The following is a 19,408-nucleotide window of genomic DNA, read 5'->3' as shown; positions in this document are numbered from 1 at the left end:
TATACATTTTTCGAGTCGAGACATCACTTTTACAGCACATTTTCGAGACGAGACAGCCACAAATCTTGTTTCGTGCGCATCCCTAGTACTATAATAAAACATCGTTTTGCTCATTTCTATTCACGATTAGAAAACATGATTCACTTAAAAGCAACTTTAAATGACCAACTCATTGTAAAAAAATATTAACAATATCCTATGGCCGACCAAAGAATATTCAACTGAACATCTATCATATGCCTTTTTCATGTTCCTGAAATATTTATCAGAAAAAGGCTTGTTGTATCGTGTGAACCAATAAGGAATATGGAATTCTCTCTCGGTAAAATATACGTAATTTTCTCAATATAGGAAATACAAACAATGCTGCATTTATTTATTTACACACAATTGACCTTTGAAAGTAGTTTTATTTGCCAAAAGCTTGACGATATGAATTCATCGAAATTTATATTGACTTTAGCTTTTAACAACTCTTGCTCAATAAAAATTTATTGTTTTATTATGGTTGATGGATCAATTCAAGAATAAAAGGTCTTCCGCCATTTTAAACGAATTAGACAGATTCACTATTTTTTCTTCGATAACTGCACTTTTACGATTTTGTCGTTTGCTCAATTTTCATTAATATATATATATATATATATATATATATATATATATATATATATATATATATATATATATATATATATATATATATATATATATATATATATATATATATATTTTAAAAAAAAGTAGATTCATAGACTATATTTTATAAAGTGTATTATTGAAGTAATCAAGCTTCTAACATTTGGCTAAACACGTATTTGTGTATGTGAGTGTTATGTCCCTATTCTTACAAATTGCAAGTTTATGCAAATATGTGATTAAAAAAATTAAAAACTATATAATTATCTACGTAAAAAAAATTGGTTTTGATGCACACATAATTAAATATACACAATTAATTGTTTACATCTTCGTTGAGGGTTGTTGATCATCCCCTTTCCTTGGAGTAAAAAATCAATCAAAAATAAGGGGTAAATTATTCCCCTCCCAGCCCACTTCAATTTAAAACAAAAATGTTTCACAATAAGTTTCCTTTTAAAAAAACGATTTTAATGGAATAGTATGTTTTGATTAGGGTTACTACAATATAAAACAAGACTTTTAGAAGAGACGGTATTTTTAGGCTTCACAAAACACAAATTACTCGACAAATCTCGCGAAGATATTTGAACTTTTACAATATCAGTTATGTGTATATTAATGCAGTGTTTCAGCTCAAAATCTATTTTGTAATATCCAAATCCAATATACGTATGTAATGTTTATTCACCTTTCATTTATACATTTGGAATTTCAGATTAAAAATATTGAAAAAGATTAAAATTTCGTGTTGTGTATTATTGATTTAATAATTTTGTCTTACACTACCATTGAAATTATAGCATAGGCCAGCGATTTCCAACCTCGGGGATGAGGGAGGGAGGGTGCAAACTATTCACATAAACTGTGAAATGAAACGTGTATATATAGTCCTATACCTAATTGATATTGAAACAATTTATAATTTAATTACAAGAAATCAAGAATGTTTACTAAATTCCGTTGTTTCTTATGGCTATTTAACTTACAAATATTAGGAATGTTGTAACAAAGAGTCCTTAAATTAAATGAGGAGCTTGTTTCCAAACTCCATCTAAGTCATTTTTTGTAATTTTACAGGAGAAGCGAAAAACGTGTATCGCTCTGGTTCTACATTTAATGAAAAATATTTGAACGATATCTTTTATGTCTAGTGATAACGATATCTGCTAAATATTTGAACGATATCTGATCAATGATTACACTCTAATATCCAAGGATCTTATAAAATATAAAAGCCTTAAACAAAAGAGACAGTTATTGATGCTAAAGCGAAAGCTTTAGAAACGCATCGATTAAAGATCTGCAGTTAGTATTTAGACAGTACGTGCAGTAACTAACTAACTAACTCTATGGCCTATAGAACCCGGAGGTTCAATGCCGCGTTCACAAAAGCTCTCCACTGACTTCTATCCTTAGCTAATTGCATCCAGTTTCTACTTTGTATTCCAATCTCTGCGAGATCCATCTTAATATTGTCCTCCCATCTGCGCTTAGGTCTTCCTAATGGTCGTTTTCCGATTGGTCTTCCAGTAACCGAATTCTTAAAACTTACATATAGTGATCCAAGATTGCGGATCTTCTCTGCAGTATAAACGAAACTCAATTTCCGAAGGTGAACAGCCCGTGTTTTAATATGGGAGAAGTACAGGACAAGTCAAAGACGGGTTGCGCGCGCAACAAAAAGTGGGTGGAGAGAGCAACAGCCAACTAGCAACGTACGCAGTTGCCACATTTACATTTGTCTTGGTCAGTCACTGTCAAGGTTTCATGTTTCGCGCGCGTGTTGAAGATTGGTTACGGCAGAACGCAGGCTTTGAGCTGTGGCTAGGTAAACGGCTGTCGTCTGCTTACTCCTGCAACAGGAGGGGAAGGAGGTGGCACATGACAAGGGAGAGTTGACAACAGCGAGCTGTAAGGTGCGCGCGCAACCCGCCTATATTTTTGGCGTTTGCTTTAGTCGCACATGGCTCCCAGACAATGGAGCGTACACCCAGCATCGCGAGAACAATTGAAGAAATATAGCAGACTTCGGTCAAGAAAAAAATAGCATATACTATTACGGGACTAGCATTATGCTGGTCATACATACCAGGAAAGTCAAAATCATGGACCTGATTTCAGAAATTTATTCTGTGAAATATAAACATATGCTATTGTGAGACATGTGCTAAAAAAGGTAAGCTGTCCAAGTTTTCTTTAGGCATATCACAAGTGTTCTATGTGAGCACCTAGCGTAAAGTGGCACACATCAAGCCGATAATCCTACGACCAAACCTTTTGCAGCATGTTGCGGTCAATATTAACAACTCATTTCATGCTTGCTGCTGACTCTCAGCGGTAGAAAGTGGAAATACTGCGTAGAAACTAAACGTTGAAAGTTAACCTTTCGAAGTGCATGTATCACAATAACATACTGTGTGTTTATTAAAGACTGTGACCAAACATCTTGGCATTTCAGCTAAACGAATAAAACACAAGCTCTGGCGCGACGTTGCCAAGTGGTAAAGGTGTGTGGCTATGGCTAAGCAGACAAACTACAGCGCGATCAGGTGACAGAGAACAGACGTGGATGTGTACAAAATAAATGTGACAATACCGCTGTCCTCTCATTTGCTAGCAGCATTGAAAGAGAACTTGGAGCGCCGCCTTCAAATGGCAAGATTTTTGTCACGCCCCCGCCGTTTAGATTTCACAGAATAAATTTCTAAAATCACGTCCATGGTTTTGACTTTCCTTGTATGTATGACCAGCATAATGCTAAAGATATACCACATTGACTTGATCCCTAGTCTCCCGTTGCAAGCGCTGCTATCGGCTGAAGGAATTGCACTCGCTTTCTCTCGCTTAGCAACAGCTGAACTCTTATTGGCTCAACGCGTGGGTGTGTGAGGGTGTGAGCTTTAGTTCGCATTTTTGCCCCGGCTCAAGACATTTTGGCAGCACAATAGTCCCGTAATAGTATATGCTATTTTTTCTTGACCGAAGTCTGCTAGTGCTACATTTCTTCAATTGTTCTCACGATGCTGGGTGTACGCCCCATTGTCTGGTCTGGTTTACCCAAATGGTCACCTATTCACTTACTAACCAGACTCTACATTGCTTAACATCTGCGATCTCATGGGACCCGGTAGGGATGTGCGACTAGCAACTTTGACTTGTCCTGTACTAGGTATTTTGACTTGTCCTGTACTAGGTATTTTGACTTGTCCTGTACTTCTCCCATATTAAAACTCGAGCTGGTTCACCTTCGGAAATGGAGTTTAGTTTCTACTGCAGAAAAGATCCGCAATCCTGGATCACTATAGTTTAAGTTTTAAGAATTCGGTTACTGCACGCACTGTCTAAATACTAACCGCAGATCTTTAATCGATGCGTTTCTAAAGCTTTCGCTTTAGCATCAATAAGTCTTTTTTGTTCAAGGCTTGTTAAAAACGTCATTAAGTTGGAGATCGTCTCCTATTGTATCGTACCACCAGAAGGACTCCCACAAGTGTTCTTCTAAAGCTATGCCAGCACTCAGCGGCTTCCCACTCTATCTTACACGAGAGCTAATATTGCCATCATTTTATATGAAGCTATAAGACGTTTCCAAATTAAAATGACTTCTTTATCCTGTTACGCAATTTAGAATTCTTACATTACATCACTTCCGCTTTTTTTTCTTCGCAGAATTGCATGCAATATATCTGTCATGGCGACCAGTATACTAGAAAGAACTCCTTTGCAATCTGACAACACAATACGTATACTGCAGCGATTTCTTTACGTCATCTCTTATTAATCACGTTTAATGTGGCGGTTTTTGTGGTTTGATATTGCTACAGCGGGAAGCCCCGCCAGTCCTCATCCTATGACGGAATTGGCGCCACGAAATGTGTTTTAATCAAGAGCTGTCACACTGATTGCCCAAGAAATATATGTTGAAGCTTATGAGCTAATTAAAACTATGAATGCATACTATTTTGTGCTCTATTAACTAACTGTATGGTTTAGGCACCGGAAGGTTCATCGTCGCAGAAACGAAACCTCGCTAGTTCCTATTCTCTGCCGAGCTAGATCAGTCTTATTGTCATAACCAAGCTTCATAATGTCCCACTTTTTACTTTTTATTATCCTTCCAGCTTTTCCTTGGTTTCTCCAAAGGTTATTTTCCTCAACTAGGAGTTTATGCATCCCGCATGTATTTCCCATGCGAGTGTCGTGTCCCGCCTAGCTTAGACGTTTCGACTTTATTGTTCATATAATTTTCGGCACTGACCTATGGATAACGTCAAATTCTGCACTCTTTAACTATCTAAATTTACATCTTCTCGCGCTATTATAAGTAGTATAAGCATCACAGTTAGATGAAGCTAAACAACAACAGATACAATTCTTATGCAACAGTGCATTTTTAAGAAGACAATACATAAATAAATAAGGTAGGTGCAGGTAAATACACCATGTTAAGGGTGTTGGTTTGAGTTGAACCGAGTACATGTGACATTTTGCGATGAGACTTCAAGAGACACTTCGAGTTTTACATGATCTCTTAGAAGATGAGTCTGAAGAAAATAATGACTATTTGGAGGATTCGAGTGGAGGGGGTGGAAACTGGAGCGATTCTGAATCTGAAGAGAATATTTTATATTCAAGTCATGTAGAAGAGGAAGACAGTGATGGAGAAGACAACGCCAATAGTGGTGACAGTTTTATTGCTCCAGATGGAATAATCTGGACTAAGTCGTATTTGGGACAAGGTTAGGGAATGCGCACGAGACGAGTCGAGACAGGATTTTCCTGACAAAATTCGAGTCGAGACACGGCTCTTCCAATAGAGAAATATACTTTTTTCGAGTGGAGACAGCCACAAATCTTGTCTCGTGCGCATTCCTAGAGAAGGTGACGTTGTTCGAACATTTAAGCAAAATATTGTTCGCGAAGCTTCAGGACAAATTTTGCCAAGCGGCGAATGTCTGAGGAAGAATCTAGTAGTGGTTTTCGTTTACTATTGATGAATCCTAAAGTACAAACAATTGATGAATCATGATGAATGATATGAATGATGAGACATACCCTAACTGCACAGTTGCAGAAGCACATAGGCAACTGAAGTCAACATCACGGACTTTAACTTTTCTGAACTACTATCTTATTTGGGCCTTATTACTTGGGCGAGGTGCAACTGTTAGTTCAGCAATATTATTAGGATCTTCTGCAAAAAAGAAAACCGGGCCACCAATTTATAGGAAAACAATTAGTAGAGATAGGTTCTGTGAAATAAAACGATACTTGAGATTTGATGAAAAGACAGCAAAGCCTGCGAGACTTCAAATGGACAAATTCGTACTCGCGTTATTGATAACTGCATAAAATGTTACAAACCACACGACAATGTGATCGTTGACAAGGAACTCTATCCTACGAAAGTCAGATGTCGATTTCTGAAATATATGCCAAATAAACTCCATAAATTTGACATCAAATTCTGGCTATTTGCCAATGTAAAATCAAAATATGTCCACAATGGCTTTGCATATCTGGGCGAGAATTTGGAACGTCCTGCTGGGACATAGGTGAATTTGTAGTGTCTAGTTTGGTAAATCCTTTTACTGAAAACGGAATAAAAATACTGATACAGTATTAAACTTATTTTATCTATAAATATTTTTAATATTACATATTGATGTGCTTAATGTTTATAAATAAAAATAATATAATAAATAATATGCTTTCTAGGGTTACTTGTAGATGTGCCTCATTGAGAATGCCAATAAAAACAATGATCGTGTGTCACTATAATTTTCCATTTTAGTCAGAAATGGAAAGCAGTCAATTTGACTGCTTCGTGCTTCTAGGGGGTTCACAATTTCCGTGTTTCTAGTGATATATATATATATATATATATATATATATATATATATATATATATATATATATATATATATATATATATATATATATATATATATATATATATATATATATGTTGATAGGTGACATTGAGCTATAGAAAATGACATGCTTGAAAATAAATTCTGATGGGTGGTTTCGAGAAAATCGAGAAAAACGAATTTTTATGGCGCTAAATAGTACGTCGTCCGTTGCCAATAATATACTTTATTATTATTATTATTATTATTATTATTATTATTATTATTATTATTATTATTATTATTTCGGAGTAGATTGCTCTTGTTTATCCGATTATTCCAGCTCCATAATGTCTAGTTTTCCTTCCAGCCTATAACATTTCTGACAAAAGAAACTGGTTATCCTTCTCTTGCTCTATTGGCTTCGCCTAAACATATGAGCTAAAAGCTTGCCTTCGGGTAGAACGCTCTGATAAAATACTGAATCTCGTTCCTTCTACCTGCAAGATACAGCTTTATCGTGGAAGAAAATTAATTTATCATAACGTTAAGCCACCCAATATCCAGGAGCAAAACAATAAAATAAATGTTCCATCACATATATACCTACTTACTAAATTAATGTCTTCACACATAGAAACAAATAATACACTTACAGTAAGATTTTCCACTGATCTTTGATCTGGAGTTCGAGCAAAGTAAGCGAACAACTTCTCACTTCCAAACATAACCCATTGTCTTTCTAGTATCTCTTCTCAATGCAACACTTCATAAACCGCAACAAAAAGTGCTTTAACACCACCGATCTTGTATTTACACTGCGTTCCAACTGGAAATTTGCCCATCTCGATTTTAAGAGATACCAACAAACCACTGAATATCACAAAAGAACGGGGTTCAGTGTTAGCAGTTCCAGCAAAACAAACGAACTAATCATGGTTGTTCTGAAATATCTCGAACACTATGGTTTCTTCTGTGCTCGTGCGGACTATCTCTGCTGATAAGATAAAATGTTTTCGAAAGATTTGATATGGTTTTCCCTCACAAGGAATAAAACAAACACGAGTTACATAGGCACAGAATTAGTATATGGATTTAAATTCAATGTGTTATATCTTGTTTGTTTACAAAGATATACTTTCTTTTCAGAATACTTGGACTCATGAACCTGAATAATTATTTTTCATTATTATTATTATTATTATTATTATTATTATTATTCTTATTATTATTATTATTATTAACACACTTGTGTGAACAGGGTTTCTCTGCATTAACATCAATAAAAACGTAGAAACAGAAATTGCTTGAATCCAGAATCAGCTCTGGTTCTCGCACTCTCGAAGATTCGACCAAGAATCGAGGAATTGGTGTCCCAGAAACAAGCTGTCATCTCAATAACAAGTTAGTTCTAAACTTACTTTTAGTATTTGAATATTGTCCTTAGTGTAACAATTATCAGAGAGGATGAGGGGAAAATCCTCCTCAGTAGAACTGGATGTCTTCCATATGTTTTGAAATTTCCCATGCTAATATTTTCGGATATGCACTTTATCCCCCTGTAAACAGTTTTTTGATTGCCACACTGATTGTCCTTTTATTGGGTCACTATATGTCCCCCTATTTAATCAAGAGAATATGTGTATTAAGTTTAATAAGTTAATTTCGATTTAATTTCTTTTAAACAGCTTCAGGGGTACACAAATGGATGGCAAACTTTGTTTAGGAGTACGAGAAAAACAAAAAGGTTGAATAGCACTGCTCTAGAAGTATTAACTCAGCAGCAGTGGTTACCAAACTTTACTTCGAAACGTCCTGATTGAAACTTTACTAAACCAACCTTCAACTATTCTTACTCAAGGAACAGACCGTCGGAATTTTAATGTGCGACAATGTGGCTCATTAAACAACAATTCTCCGTCTGATATCACGCTTTAGGCAACTTTAAAATCATATCCGAGCGAAGAGTCTTGCGAAACAACCTGAAACTCCTCGGAAAGTTATGAATAACATTTTCAGAGAAACTCCAATTTTATATGGCCGTAAATGGCAGCATTTTAAAGGCATGACCTTTCATACATACTGTAAACACATTTCCTATTCTTTCATATATTTCAAGTTCCAGTTGAACTAAACATGTTTATTTTTAAAACAACGCAACATTAACTTCTCCAAATCATTAAACTCATGTGTTATTTCTGCGTCAGCCTATGTTTGTTTCCTCATTTACTCGAAGGATTATGCTTTTTATGGTATCAACTTTATACATATTAAGGCGAATGCTCTTGGATTTTCGTATCATTTTGTTTACATTAGTATTATCGTTCACTTACTTGTATAGTTCCAAATATAGCACGTTGACAATTTTACACTGAAACATGTAACACAAATAACAAGGCAAAAATACAATAATTGAACACAATATCTACAAAAAATATTCGTCTTAACAAAAAAAAATACCTAATAATATATACTAAATTTTACTTAATTTTACACAATGTGACTCGGAAAATTCTTTCAGTAGGGTAAAGATATCTGTGGAAGGTATACTGAATTCGGTAGAAAATTGAGACTTAAGGGAATTTGAGATCATTGCAAGTCTAGGTTTCGAACGATTCATATTTCGTGAAGTGCAAATAGATGCTCGGATATGACATGTGGGGAAGTGGTTGAATTTGACATTTACTATTATATATATTATATATAAACATTGTGACAAATAAAACAAAAAAGGGGATCGAGAATAGTGTTTAGCTTCGAAAGATCATAAGAGAGGTCATATACCAAATACATAAAAAGTATACTAATACAAGAGAAATCAGTCTTGTAATAAATAGCTTACATTGTCCAAGTAATGTATATACAACATTCCTAACGTTTTTTTTTTTTTTTTTTTTTTGGTAATGAGAAGCACGTTCACTGAAAGTACGTTTGTCATTGCTTATAACACCAAGATCAATAGATGCATGTACATTGTGAACAATTATATTGCCGATAGCGTAGTCTTGTTTAATTCGATTTCTTTTTTAAACAGAAATTGTACGAGAAGTGCATTCATTTGAATTTAGCTTTAATTACCAAGTTTTACACCAGGAACCAACTCCTGAAACATCAATTTGAAGGATAATGGAATCTTGCTGTATAGGTATTTCTCTGAAGAGTCTTTCCAATCATTAGCAAATAAAAGAATGTTACTAGATGTGAACTGATGCATAAGATGCATAAGACGGAAAATAAGGGACCATGGATATTTCCTTGTGGAACACCGGATTTTACAAAGAGAAAGGTGGATGTAGCCTGTCACAAGAAATGACTATATTTTAGACTAATGAGACAGATGGCTATACCACGACTACTACTAGTACTAGTAGTACTAGTAGTAGTAGTAGTAGTAGTAGTAGTAGTAGTAGTAGTAGTAGTAGTAGTAGTAGTAGTAGTAGTAGTAGTAGTAATAAATTTATTCTAGTTAACTAGATTGTCATTACCCATTACCCTACGATTCTATTTTAACCTCTTCACGGATATGGCATCAAATGATATTAATCGGAAAAAAGATCCGGATTTTTTTCACGAAGAAGAGTGCGAAGTGAAGGTAAGTAAAAATAATATCCTGAAGCACTTGTTTTTACTTCAGTTCGCACTCTTCTTCGTGAAAAAAAAATCGGATTATTTTCCCGATAAATATATGGCATCATTTGATCCGTGAAGAGGTTTTAAATTATCCTTCAATCTTTATACCCAAAGGGTTCTTTCCATCTATGCGTGCGAACTGCCCCGCTCACCTTAGATGTCTCGACTTTATTATCCATATACAAGTACACTCGCGTACACACGGGGAGTTTTGGGGTTTTAACCCTCCTCCCTTAAGCAAGATGATACGCAAAGATAAGAATTTATAATATTTATATACAGGGTGGATTATTTATCTTGATCATCCTCGTAACTTTTAAACTAATGGACAATAAACGCTGAAATGTTGTACAATGCAAATATTTGCAGGGGGACATTGTCTGTCATACCATGTGATACCTTAAGGTTAAAGAGTGTTGCCAATTTAACATAAAGCTGTACTTTTTCAAATGGCACTACGTCAGATTAGTACACATTGATAAAATAGGGTGGTCACTAATGTCACAACTCTCTTACAATCCTGCTTTAAACTTATCTGACTTGCATTTGTTCGACTCTTTAAAAAACACTTTTCGTGAATTGCATTTCCGGAAAAGAAAGGCATTAAACTCGCTTTGAATCTTTGGGTCGAAAAAAGAGAACGTCAAACAAACAAACAAACAAACAAAAAAAAAGAGGATTTCAGCGTTGTATTTTGGGTTGAAAGGTGACAGAAATTTATCTACAGCAAAGGAAAATATTTTCAATAACCTTATTAGATGCTCTATCTTCTTTCATATAAACTTTCCAATTTATCCTCCTTAACACAATATTTTTACAGTAGAGGAGACATTTTGGGGGGATGATTTCTATTATTATCTTAGATCGGCGGTTTATTTAGAGTAACTGACATTCTTTCATAGAAATACGAAGTTTTCTTTCTAACTTTACAGATTCCTGAGGCAGCTTATGTTATTATTCATCGAAACTAAAGAGAAAAACGTGGGACTGGAATTCCAAATGACGAATTCTCAGTAGAAAATGCTTTTCACTTCTCGATATATAGAGGATGTTTCAAAACAACACTGACAACGTTTGGGAGGTAATTCCTGACACCAAACTCCAAACCCATAGCCAAACTCCCGCTGTAAAAAATGCTGCGTGAGTACCTTAGGATTCTGAAACACCTATTTTTGGATAAGGCACATGTTAGTTCCTAAGTGAAGTCTTGGCCCGACTACGGTAGGTTCCATAATTTTGGACCTATGGACCTTTAAAGTTAACTTTTTCATGTTTTCGGCAGCCTATATATCCGAAAGGAAGCATTTGTGCACCTAGGTTGGTCTATACTTTTCGTCTTACTTTTGTGTCAGGTATGGTATTAGACACTGAAGCTCTAAAGAGATATAATTAAACTGAAGTCCCATTAACTCGTTAAAAGCAAGCATATATAAACGGAATAACGGAAAACAAAGTCTCTGTGACAGAGCTCATTCCTGAGAGGAAAAGTTTCCGATTCGACCCCAGGCCAAGAAAATTTATAGCAGACAACACTGTGTTGTTGGTTTCTTCGGTTCCTATACAAATTTCTCCCTAATCATTTCCTAGGATTAATCACCCAACTTTTTTAACCTAGAGGATATCTAATTAAACTCCAACTGAACAAAGCAGTATACATATACTATTAAAATATATAGCCTATACTGCTTTGGCCAGTTGGAATTTTATTAGTAATCTTGAATTTTCCGAAGCTACATTGAATAATTTACACGCTAAAGGATATCTGCATACAACGCAACAGATTTAAACAAGGTTTACAGAAATCTTGAAACTTATGGGAAAATATAGTTTCAAGATAGAGAAATCGTCTTTATCAGGACTTCAGTAGTAATTTAATGACGTACGAAATTTCGAATTATCATCTTGAAGTTGAGCGTGTTCCTGAAATCTTTACAACTTTTTGTTTTTCTGCAGAACAGAACTGGAACAAAACAAAACTAAATTTCAGGTACTATCACGGAGTTCACTTCGTGTTAAAAGAGTGCGGTAATTCTCCTTTTGAGCAACACTTGTCCATGATTTTGGCATTAACTTTAGTGTATTGTGTCTCAATTTATTTACTGCAGTTGCGCACGGTATTAACTGAAGCTCTAAAGAAGTTTAATTAAATTGTAATGGATTAACTTGTCCAAAGCAAGCATTATAGAAACATGACTTAAAATATACAGCACAAAAAGGCTTACCTGAATATTACATAAGGAAGATGCTATATAACAATGTACCACACAGTGCTGAAAGACCCAAACAAATGTCCATCAACGAACAAAAGTGTAAATGTCTGTCACGGCCACATCCCACCCATCTCGCCGTCGTCCAAGGCTAACCGATGACGTCACAATCTTAAATCATTCCTTACACGGTTGAGTACAGAATGACGTAGCGGTTGTTTTCGTTGATAACAACACGTTACTATGCCGCTCCTCGGCTTCACGTGTTACATTCTAAACAGTACTGAACATCACTTACCCACTAGAAACGGACGAATCTTCGCTAAATCACATACAATACTCAAGTACAGTACTCACTCACAGCGTGATGGCTTAGAGTGTGTTTGGACAGTGGCATCGACGCTCACCAAGCAGAACTGAATAAAACTTTTTTTTTTCCTACGAGAATTCTGACGAAATAATATTTTCCCCACTAACCACAAACCATTTCCGTCATTTTTATATATTTTGCACTATAAAAAGAAATCGGCATCAACAGAACCGCAAAGGAAATTTGTTTAAACTTGCATATTCATGCATATGTAGATGTTTTAATATTGTTCTAGCAAGGATACATATGTGAATCTATACATATTTAATTATTTCTACATCCATAAATTTACTCATCCATGTAAGGACAATGTTTTTGTTACTGTTATACAGCAGAAATTTATAATAGAAAAGTTACATTAAAACGTTTTCTGTAAAGTCAGCAAATACGGAAGAGTAACCAACAAATGTTTCTGAATTTCATAACAAGAAGCCGTTTAATATACAGGGTGTTTCAAAACAACACCGACAACGTTTGGGAGGTGATTCCTGACACCAAGATAAGACCAAAAATACAGACCAACCTGGGTGCACAAATTCTTCCTTTCAGATTATAGGCTGCTGAAAACATGAAAAGAAAAAAAAAAGAAAGAACTTTAAAGGTCCATAACTCCAAACCTATGGGACCTACCCTGGTCGGATCAATATTTCACTTAGGAACTAGTATGTGCCCTATCCAAATATCCAAGTTTCACAATCCTGCGGTACTTCCGCGACAATTTTTATAGAACTAGTTGGTGATTACTTCAAACTATATGTCCGTAACCAAACTCCTCTATAAAAATCGTTGTATGAGTACCTTAGGATTTTGTAACATGCATTTTTGGATAGCACACATATTAATTCCCAAGTCTTGACCCGACTATGGTAGGTCCCATAGTTTTGGAACTATGGACCTTTAATATATATATATATATATATATATATATATATATATATATATATATATATATATATATATATATATATATATATATATATAATGTTTTCGTCAGCCTATAACTCCGAAAGGAAGCATTTGTGCATCCACGTTGATCTATACTTTTTGTCTTATCTTGATGTCAGGAATCATCTCCCAAACGTTGTCGGTGTTGTTTTGAAACACCTTGTATATTTTCTCAGGTTCGCTTCCCAGTAGAATTATTTACTCCACATAAACTTTGCGGATTGGTTGAAAGAAAGAAAGAAAAAAAGACATATTTGACAATGCCCCGCTTTATATATAATGACAAACTTCTCTCGCGCTGCTCCACAATTCAGAACTTTTGGGCACCTTGGAATCTATTTGTTTGATTCGCGCTTAGTGTCCCTTCCAGCAGCGACGCTGTGAGACATGAACCTACAGCTTAACGTGGAATCCAAATCATATGAGCTCCCACTGAAAATCGAACCTAGCCTCCCATGCCATGGTACAGTAACCATATACAAACGTGAGAGCTCTTCGGAATCTACTATTGTGAACATGAACATCAGCAAGAAGGGGGAGATGCGAGGGAATTCAGACACTCTCTGGTATTCATCACCATCATAGGTATTCTGCCATTATTGGCAGGTTACTTGCCGCAACTGGAAAATTCCCATATTTCACGGTCTTCAGCTAACTTCTTCATCTTCACGTACGATTTTTCTGTTTTGATACCGTTCACCAACTGTATCCTCCTCTGACCCATTCCTCTCTTTCCTGATACCATATCCTCTACCACGTTCCTCATGATACAATTCCTTCTTAGTTAATGTCCCAACCAGTTTCTCTCTCTCTCTCTCTCTCTCTTCAATTACATCTAAAATTATTATCTTTTCCACATATCTAACACCCTTTTATTCGTTTTCTGTTCGACCCAACCAATTCTCTCCATTCTTCTTCACCCCCACATTTCGAAAGCTTCTAGTCTATTTTTTTCTTATCGCGTTTGTGTAATGTCCATGGTTTTGCCTTATTCTTCACACGAAGCATTTTATGAGTCTTCTTCACAACTCGTTACTTAAGAACTCATAACACAGATATTTCTTCCTCCTAAATGCCTCTTTTCCCATTCCTTATTCTTGCTGCCTGGAATTCAAGTGAACCAATAATTTCAATTGAGATTAATCCTAATTCTACAATAAAGCGTCTCAGTCTGTCAGTCTGTACGTTTCGCTAATTCCTATTAATAAATAGTTATGCTAATAGATGTCGCTACTTGCGCTATTGCTTGCTACTCAATGATTTAAATCAACACCATGCTGTGTACAGCGATGTCCTTGAATAACTGATTAAATATGATACGGAGTAGCCCTGTTAAAATTATTCGAATAATTTTTCTTCTGTTATTCGAATACCCAAATATTCGTTTACAATATTCGAACACTTATTTGAATAATTATTTGTTATCCGAACAATGATTTGAGAAATTATTCTAATTGTGAATTTTGTTCGAATATTAAAATAACGAATATGCTAAGAATCAGTTGTTCGAATATTAAAATAACGAATATTCTAAGAATCCACTGTTCGAATATTAGAATAACGAATATTCTAAGAATCCATTGTTCGAATATTAGAATAACGAATATTCCAGGAATCCATTGTTCGAATATTAAAATAACGAATATTCTAAGAATCCACTGTACGAATATTAGAATAACGAATATTCTAAGAATCCACTGTTCTTAGCTATGCAGTTATGAAAGTACGCCACACAATGTTATCTCTAACAAGAACATTATTCACTGCACTGCATACAAGGAAGAACGCCGTCTAGTTATGCAGCCTGAAGGCCACATTGGACTGAAGGGTTGCATAACTTTACGGAAACACACGACGGCTTGGAATTATGAACTTACATTATTTGCTTGATATGTAACAATAAACTTGAGAACATCTTGTTCGCTGAAGGCTGTTATCAGTTAACTTGTGAACATTTTGTTAGCTGAAGGCTGTTATCAGTTAACTTGTGAACATTTTGTTAGCTGAAGGCTATTATCAGTTAACTTGTGAACATTTTGTTAGCTAAAGGCTGTTATCAGTTAACTTGTGAACATCTTCCCGTTAGATTAAAGCTCTTATTAACTGTTTTCTTTTGCAATACTTCACTGATGAACAGAGAATACTTCTCTAAATATTTTGTGCTAAAACTGTTTTACTTCTTTCCTGCAGTAATTTATGAGTGAATCAAAATGGATGAAGAACAAATAATGAATGTTCTGGGTGAGCTAATGTTGCATTCTGGTTTTGACGGCGAAGTTAATAATTCCTAGATAAAATGATATACGACTTTCGGAATTATCATCTAGGTATTCTCAAAAGACAATTGCAAGAATTAAATAGACGAGAAAATATCTTAAAAAGACATTCAATACTAATTTCAATATACTGTGTTTTTCTTTATTTACTTCCAGATGGTGTTGTTTTCTGTGTACGAGACTGTATCAAATTGAAACACACAAAAGCAAAGTACTTATAAACGGTTTTCTTTTATTATTATTATTATTATTATTATTATTATTATTATTATTATTATTATTATTATTATTATTATTATTATTATTATTATTATTATTATTATTATTTCATATTGCTGTTTTCTCATACATTTTTTGCAAAGTGATAAGCACTTATTTATATAACTTTGTAGCCGTTTCACAACGTTTTCTACTTTATAGATCTGTTATAAAAATTATTTTGATGTGCGCAGGAGAGCACTGTTTGAATATTGTAGCAATTCCACGCAACAATACCAACACATGTCCATCCTAAAATAGAATGATTAAAGAGGTATTTGATATGTATTTCGCGTGCCTACTTTTTTCTTTACTACCTGATGATGCATGTCTTTTAAAAATGTACTAAACTGCCGGAAACTTGTAATTTGGGTAGCCATACAAGCACAGGAGCGGACGTGTTAACCTCAGTGCCCTTTATAAAATTCAAAAATTTTTGATTCGAACTACTATATATATAATAGCAATATAACAAATTCATTAAGTTTAATAATTATTATTTTATTTATTTATTTATTATTTTTTGCTTTAATAAAACCTGTGTTTTGATTTTGTCTCATCCCGTTTATAAGATGTCTTCATTTTGCTGCATATGAAATCATACATTTACTCTAAAAGTAGCATAAAAATGGCTTATTTTGAGGTTTAGCAAACTTCTCTAACACCGAAATTATACAATATATACAGTAAAGCTGCAACTGAACGAGCATCTCCTAACGGATATCGAACCCTGGTCTTACGTGCGGAAGGTTAGAACGCTACTCACTTATTCACGAGGGAGTTCTAATGCAGCTGGGGACGCGGTGGCTCAGTGGTAGAGTGTTCACCTCTGGTGCATGGGATCTTTGTCTCGATCCCAGCTCGAGCCAAGTAAGCTTTGTGGTGGATAAACATAGTGTGCGGGAGTTTTCTCGGGGTTGTCACATTTCCTCCCACCTTTTTCATTCCACCGTTTCATTCATTTCTCCACATCATCTCGTCTCCTTTAGCCTAGCCGGCATAATCGTGGAATGTAAAACTTAAATATTGCATTTCATTTCATTTCTAATGCAGCTATTAGAAAACGAAACACAAACATGAATATTGTTCTTGGTTTCAAGCTAAGCACTTTTTTTTTTTTTTTTAATTAACTATGTGGCTTAACTTGTATCTACTATTTCTGACAATTTCATTTCATAAGATACTTTTCATATTCTATTCCTTCCTATGAACTTTCACCTTGACAAGCTTCTTTGTCATTTGTTTATCTTCGTCTAGGCCAAGACTACGCACACACAACGAAGCCTTTGAGACGCAATGACATATTTCTGAGTGACGTCATTTCATCTGTCTGTCATCATTTACTCTTCAAGATCATCACCCACATACGATGGTGATCACTCTGCTCCGAGACATTTCATCTCCCAAGTTATTAAAGTAAGCTTTCTATGAAGTAACACAAACTATTTTTGTCAACTGTCAACTCTACGGGCTCTTCGCTAAGGTCATTTGCACTTTATTGAATTTTAATGAATAGCTTAAAGAGAATGACAAGTATCAAAAAAAAAAAAGTCAGAATTAAATAAACTAATAACCGTATAGAAAGTGTGCCACATAATATCTACAAAACGTTATTAAATAAACTAATAACCGTATGGAAAGTGAGCCAGATAATATCTACAAAACGCTATTAAATAAACTAATAACCGTATGGAAAGTGAGCTAGACAATATCTACAAAACGCTATTAAATAAACTAATAACCGTATGGAAAGTGAGCCAGATAATATCTACAAAACACTATTAAATAAACTAATAACCATATGGAAAGTGAGCCAGACAATATCTACAAAACGCTATTAAATAAACTAATAACCATATGGAAAGTGAGCCAGATAATATCTACAAAACGCTATTAAATAAACTAATAACCGTATGGAAAGTGAGCCAGACAATATCTACAAAACGCTATTAAATAAACTAATAACCATATGGAAAGTGAGCCAGACAATATCTAGAAAACGCTATTAAATAAACTAATAACCATATGGAAAGTGAGCCAGATAATATCTACAAAACGCTATTAAATAAACTAATAACCATATGGAAAGTGAGCCAGATAATATCTACAAAACGCTATTAAATAAACTAATAACCGTATAGAAAGTGTGCCACATAATATCTACAAAACGTTATTAAATAAACTAATAACCGTATGGAAAGTGAGCCAGACAATATCTACAAAACGCTATTAAATAAACTAATAACCGTATGGAAAGTGAGCCAGATAATATCTACAAAACACTATTAAATAAACTAATAACCATATGGAAAGTGAGCCAGACAATATCTACAAAACGCTATTAAATAAACTAATAACCATATGGAAAGTGAGCCAGATAATATCTACAAAACACTATTAAATAAACTAATAACCATATGGAAAGTGAGCCAGACAATATCTACAAAACGCTATTAAATAAACTAATAACCATGTGGAAAGTGAGCCAGATAATATCTACAAAACGCTATGAAATAAACTAATAACCGTATGGAAAGTGAGCCAGATAATATCTACAAAACACTATGAAATACACTTATAACCGTATGGAAAGTGAGACAGATAATATCTACAAAATGCTATTAAACAAACTAATAATCAATTCCAAACTTTTTTCTTATAGACTAGAAATTTGAGTGCGCATTTATGACGTCATAGAAAAAAATATTGGGCATCCAAATTTATATGCTATACAAAAGATTTTGAAAACAATTACTACTTCATATAATAGCATTTTGTAGATATTAGTTGGCTTATTTTCTACATTTAAAAAAAAAATTCCCGAACCTCATTTATGTGGCAAATTTTATCGTGATTGTTCGGGCGGTTCGAGTCATTAAGATTTATTTATTTTTATATACATCTTCCCGCTCCTCTCCCCTACGTTGTACTGCAAAAGTGAAATGATAATATCACTCCCAGGTCCAAACCGCATCTATGTGGCAAGTTTGATCGAGATCGGTCTCGTGATTCAAAATTAAGTTACATAATGAGAAAGAGAGTTCTGTTTGCAATAACTTTAGCGTTTCTTATACAGTTGGACCTCAATAACTCGAATTTTTTCACATTCCCTTGAGCTCTTCATAACACTCAATGTTAAAAGTAACCTCTATAAGTCGAATGTTTAAAGATTACAACCTCAATAAGTCGAATTTTAAAGGTTTCATAATCATATTTAAAAACCTCGGTAAT

General features: G+C 34.5%; 1 protein-coding gene across 4 annotated transcripts in view; it reads right to left on the bottom strand.

Annotated features, from left to right (window-relative positions):
• The window catches only part of C3G (C3G guanyl-nucleotide exchange factor), a 211,415-nt gene that overhangs the window by 136,749 nt on the left and 55,258 nt on the right, over nt 1-19,408 (bottom strand). Inside the window, exon 1 of one of the 4 annotated variants that reach the window (XM_081764275.1) lies at nt 12,344-12,441. The exons of 2 other annotated variants lie outside the window; for them this stretch is intronic. The gene's annotated coding sequence lies outside the window, so the exon portion shown is untranslated. Of the gene's footprint in view, nt 1-7,147; nt 7,273-12,343; nt 12,442-19,408 lie in introns of those variants that run through there. One more of the 4 variants, XM_081764276.1, reaches the window with a different exon arrangement.

This window comes from Thermobia domestica, chromosome 7 (genome assembly GCF_964235325.1).
Source record: "Thermobia domestica chromosome 7, izTheDome1.hap1.1, whole genome shotgun sequence".
In the NCBI taxonomy this organism is placed as follows: domain Eukaryota; kingdom Metazoa; phylum Arthropoda; class Insecta; order Zygentoma; family Lepismatidae; genus Thermobia; species Thermobia domestica.
Note: the sequence above shows the minus strand (reverse complement) of the source record. Positions and strands in the feature narration are given on the sequence as shown.